The following is a 5,764-nucleotide window of genomic DNA, read 5'->3' as shown; positions in this document are numbered from 1 at the left end:
CCGCGAGGGCGCGCTTACGAAATCTCGGATTTTTTTTTTTAATTTTGTCCTGCAACGGCCAACTTACGGCCAGTAACAGCAGCTCCACTGTTAATGACATGAAAAAAAGTTGTGTTGGCAGGCAGTGCCCAACACCTACAAAAACAAAAGTCAGGTGGGAATTTTCGTAAGTATTAGAGCCAAATGGGTTAATTCGGCTCTAACAGCCTAACAACGAATTTAGGCGCCCATAACGTGCAAAAATGCCCGACAAAGTGGAGGGGAAACAGCCCCCGCTGGTAGCGTAGTGGTCATCGCACCAGACGCGTATTCTGGAGGTCGTGGGTTCGGATCCCGCCCGGCGGGCATTCTTTCTCCAGTCTTTTTGTCTTCCAAAATTCTTCATTTGTTTCAATGACCTACCGTCAGGGCCGTACCCAGAAATTTTTTTCGGGGGGGGTTATGAATTTTGGGAAAGGGGTAGTTTTGCTGAAAGCAACAGTAAGTATTGTTTACGTGCTGCCTGAAAAGATTTCGGGAGGGGTTCGAACCCCCAAACCGCCCTTCTGGGTACGGCCCTGCCTACCGTATACAGTTAAACCTGGACGAACCTCTATGTAACGAATTCCTGGATTTAACGAAGTTTTTCAAATCCCCATTTGCCAGCCACATTGACACTAGTGTTTGCGACCCCTGTGCAACGAAGGAATTGCGACGGTTAACCTTGATGTAACGAATTCACTACGTTGATGAAGCATTGTTTCTTGCACTTTTTCTCAAAAATCGGCTGGAGAAATGAACTAATTTAGCGAAGTTCACCGGCATCGCGATGTACCGTGCGTTTCCAGTGTCAGAGTGGTATCGATTAGGCCTGCCTGTCGGCGTCTAGTCGCGCGTCTCCACTGCTATCTGTGCTGTCGGTCCGTCGCGCTGATGAGTTCCAGCTGCTTGCAGGAAACGGAAAGTTTTGATTGATTGATTGTAGGGTTTAACGCGCCGACGCAACTCAGGCGTTGAGGCGCGCCGTAGCGGAGGGCTCCGGATTAATTTTGACCACCTGGGGATCTTCAACGTGCGCCGAAATCTCGTATACACGGGCGTTTTTGCTTTTCGCCTCCATCAGAAAAGCGGCCGCCGCGGCGGGGAATCGAACCCGCGACCTCGTGCTCAGCAGCGCGTACGCCTTAGCCACTGAGCCACCGCGGCGGGTCGAAAAGTTTTGACTGTCGAGAAGACCCGACGCTGCGCTACCGTTCGGAACACCTTGAACTTTTATTACTTCTGATTAAGCACGAACGCGCGCACAAACCCCCGCGCTTCTTTCTTCTCTTCTTCCAAGTGCTCGCGCACGCGCTCTACCCCGTGCTCGAGAATCAACAGTCTTTTCAACGCAAGTTCGCCATTGCAATGCCGTCTATGCCGGTGAGAAAGAAGAACGTCGCCGCCCGCTATACAGTATCCCAGCTAGCACCCTATCAATAATTTTGAGAGCGTAAAAAAGCATCAAATTCGCGAAAAGGCGTCCTTTCAGAAGTCTGGACATTGAAACGGGTTAAGCTTGCACCGAAAAGTGTCAAAAGACAAGTGATAATTAGGTTACGTTGGTTAATACGGGGGTAAGTAAACTTGCCTCTTCGGAGTGCTGTGTAGGAAAGCCGCTGGCGCAGAGCACGCAGTTCTTCACTGTTAAATAAATCCTTAAAAGTGAATTCACCATCACCGATGTCGAGCATTTTGGTTTCGTTTTTGCTTCATTTACGCGAGCCTTAACCCGAAACCTGCTTGTAACAAAAAATTGCGAATTTTTGTCAACTTCGTTACATCCAGGTTTAACTGTACTGCCTTTGCTTTCCAAGGCATTCTTGACTGCCAACCCTTATTTCTGTCTTAATTTTCAATGAGCCCCTCATTTCCCATTCTGATTGTCTATGTATCTCTCTCTCTCTCTCTGTGTGTGTATAAATATATATATATATATATATATATATATATATATATATATATATACATACACATACATACATATACATGCATATTTAGTAAAGGGGCGATGCTTTCAGCGGCCAATCCGAGGACGGCGGCCGACTGGAAGAGAAGGAAGAAGCGCGGAGCTCGTTCTGGGGAAGGATAAACATAGAGTGCTAGGAATCGGTCGCAGTTTCATGACTATGTATATATCTACATATATAATGTATATTTATATATCTATAACTACACCTGTGCATCATTTATATTTTGGCCCACGTTATAGGCGATACTAGGGCTGCCAGGCAGGAACGCTAGGGACAGGTCCACAAATGTTTTAGTTTAGGAATGCTTCCAGCACTCACAGAACAGCTCTTCAATTCATCATCTTACAATGAATATATGTGCCAGAAGTACAAGGCATGAACTGAATTGGGGTGCAAAAAATGCACCACGTGCTTTTCACTTCCCTCCCTTGGTAAGTGCTTGTTATGTATGTTTTCCGCAGTTCTCACGCCAGCCCAGCTCTGCGTCCACCAAGCCAGAGCCGCCGCAACCGCCAAGTCAACTTGGAGGCCCTCAAGCAAGGCGGACCCGGGTATCATCATCACCATCGGCCTATCTACGCCCACTGCAGGGCAAAGGCCTCTCCCATAGATCTCCAATTTTCCCGGTCCTGTGCTAACTGCGACCAATTTATCCCCGCAAACTTCTCAATCTCATCTGCCCGCCTAATTAACTTTCTGCCGCCCCCTGCCACAAGCTTCTCTAGGGATCCACTCTGTTACCCTTAATGACCACCGGTTATCTCGCCTTCGCGTTACATGCCCGGCCTCCCCACGTCCATTTATTCTTCTTAATTTCTACTAAAATGTTATTAACACGCTTTTGTTCCCTGACCCACTCTTCTTGTCCCTTAATGTTACACCTATCATCTTCCATTCCACTGCTCGCTGAGTCGTTCTCAATATAAGTTGAACCCTCTTAGTGAGCCTCCAAGTTTCGGGCCTGTGAGTGAGTACTGGTAAGATGCAGCTGTCATACATTTTGACCCGGGTATATAATAGTGCCTAGAATATATTCTGAGCACTTTAAATCAGGTCATGATCCAGACTCCGACATCGAGCGCAGTCACGCGGGCAAACTGATCCGCACGTCGGACCTACTCAGGGCAAACAAGTGGCTATCAATCAGCAGCAGCTGTACGAGTCCACGCCACGGCACTGCACTCCCATCTTGTTGCCGGAGAGGGCACTTCCAGAGCATCACATTTTAAAACATGTGCTTTGGCGACGCATACACACTTCCCTCGCACTCACTCTTTAGCAAAAGTAAAAAATAAAGTCAGAGAAGCCTGAAATCTAGTCTGGCAGTGCTAATGTTACTGGTGAAGAACCAAACAAGCCGCTTCTCCAAATTGCCAGCGTTGGCGGTGATACCGAGAGTATACTACTTTGCAGCAGCAGTTCCGTTTTGCAATCGGAGGCTTGCCTGACAAAAACACAACATTGAGAATTTACCAGATTTAGGGTAAATCCCCACGGTGGAGCAAGTTTCTGCAAAGGAAAGCTTGACAACCACGTGAATGCAGCCGTACAGCTACAAAGGAAAGCTAAACAGCTTTCCTATGTATAGCTATACAGCTATACAGCTTTCCTGTATACTATAGCTTTCCTTTGCAGAACACTGAGAAGCAGCCAGTTTTCTGCGTTTTCCAAAGCTTCCGCACACATCCCGACATCGGTTGCATCATCGGCATACATAACTTGCCTTTTGATGTCTTCTTCTTTGAAGCGATGCCAGCGCAGAACTCGCGCTTGCATGGCTACTGGCAACTACACACCACATGGTACACATCACACGATGCGTTGCTATGTATTTGCACATGTCCACTGTCCTGATCCCAGTGTGTGTAAGTGCAGTTTGACCATACAATCCACCACTTACCTTGGAGCACTAAGAAACAATAAAATTTTTGATTGATTGATTGATTGTGGGGGTTTAACGCGCCGACGCAACGCAGGCGATGAGGCGCGCCGTAGTGGAGGGCTCCGGATTAATTTTGACCACCTGGGGATCTTTAACGTGCGCCGAAATCTCGTACACACGGGCGTTTTTGCTTTTCGCCTCCATCTGGAAAGCGACCACCAGGGCTGGGATTGGACCCGCATCACTGGGCACGACGAAATTTTTGCGATGTACAGCCCATACCCACGTGTTCCTTCGTGGTTCATCTTTTGGAAACGGGTACACGAATAGAAGCATGCTGCTTTCGGAAGCAGCTCAAGGAGCGTCACGATAAGTAGGTAGGTGATACCTAATTGGCATCTTGGTGTCACTGCCGCACCGCTTCACAAGACCGCACTGTTCAAATCCCGAATCGAAAATGCACAATAAGCTGCCAGTCAAACTGATGCACAGTGCACCGCAGTGACCGTACACAGTGACCACTGGCTACTGCAGCTTCAGAGTTACAGCGGAGCGATGAACCGGCAATGTTACCTGCATCATCTTATGCCAACATTGTCATCGAACTAAAAGGGGGGCAAGAAAGTAACTTCAGGCTCTCAACGAATCGATGAGGCCAAGGTTATGAACAGAAATGAACTAAAATGCACCCCAGTTAAAATTAAACCCAGTAAATAGTGTCTAGCGGATCTGCTGCACTCGGGTACCAGCTAAGAACAGCAATAGGTCATATAATGTATCACTCTGCTGACGCCATGGACCCAGACGTCAACACGCGCGCATTTTGAGAGGTTATAGCGCATAACATGTGGCGTCGTCTGCTTTTTCTCACGTAGTTTCTGTGTGGTCACTGCCGTAAGTCATAAGCAGGTTAACTCTGAGAGATCACGGAAATTACCTGTGTCACGTTCGAAGTACTCACAGTAACACACTCTTTGCGCCACCCGCAGGAACTGTGTTGAGGCGCAAGGGCAACTTCTGTTGTCGTTTATAAGTGGTACCCGAGTGAAATTACTTTTCAAATTTCCTGTGGCGTGGTCGTCGTCGTAACCACTACCTGCCAAACAATGGAGAGTACCATGCAGGTAAGTGCCTCAGCGAAAAGCCAACACACTCGGCTGGCCTGGGAGCAAAGTGCACCGGTGACTGCCAAGCTGGCCAAGTGCCAGTTCCGTCTTGGATCAAGCCAGCGCGAACTTAAACAAAGCAGACGGAAAAGGAACACAAGCACAACCACTCTTCCTTCGTCTTCGTTTAAGTTCGCGCTGGTTTCACCCAAGAATGTCTGTCCAACTAGGCCAGCTTGCAACCCTCCTGCTAGTTCTGTGTAGCGCCATACTTCGAAACAGTGTGTGCGCCTTTTTCTTTTCTCTTTCAGAGACCACAATAAATAGAATAATATTGCTGCAATCAACCACATTGAATTAAGTTCAGTACTAACATGGGAAGCAATTTTCCAAGAAAGCTTCCCTGGTACAGCCATATTGGGGAATTTTAACTATGTGAATGCCATCTACAGTTCTTTGATGTTATACTGTTAATATATTACACTACATTCAGGTTTATCTGTATCTGCAGCAAGGAAATGCTTGCAAGATGTTCATAAATTACAAGATTTGTTTAGGTCATTACAGCCAATTCTCTTCATATTTTTAACACATGAGACTTATTCGCTAAACTATAAGATGGAAGCGACAAACAACCCATTTTTTTCTTCATTTCACAAACCAATCAGAAAACCTCACGGCAAAGAGAACGCAGCAAGCAGTGTGTCGTGAAACGTCAGTCATGCAAAAATATGGACAGCAACTACAGACAAACGTGTGTGCTTAATTAACCAGAAAGCAGTACC

The 5,764-nt window shown here is 47.0% G+C and overlaps 1 non-coding gene across 1 annotated transcript; it reads left to right on the top strand.

Moving 5' to 3' along the window:
* The first annotated feature begins 272 nt into the window (after nt 1-272).
* Nucleotides 273-345, top strand: Trnat-cgu (transfer RNA threonine (anticodon CGU)). The gene has a single exon. It is a non-coding gene; the product is annotated as a tRNA-Thr (tRNA).
* The last annotated feature ends 5,419 nt before the right edge of the window (nt 346-5,764 follow it).

This window comes from Haemaphysalis longicornis, unplaced genomic scaffold (assembly GCF_048455015.1).
Source record: "Haemaphysalis longicornis isolate Haplotype H1 unplaced genomic scaffold, Haemaphysalis longicornis Haplotype H1 scaffold_6, whole genome shotgun sequence".
Lineage (NCBI taxonomy): Eukaryota > Metazoa > Arthropoda > Arachnida > Ixodida > Ixodidae > Haemaphysalis > Haemaphysalis longicornis.
The sequence above is the reverse complement of the archived record's forward strand: the minus strand, read 5'-3'. Positions and strand labels throughout refer to the sequence as shown.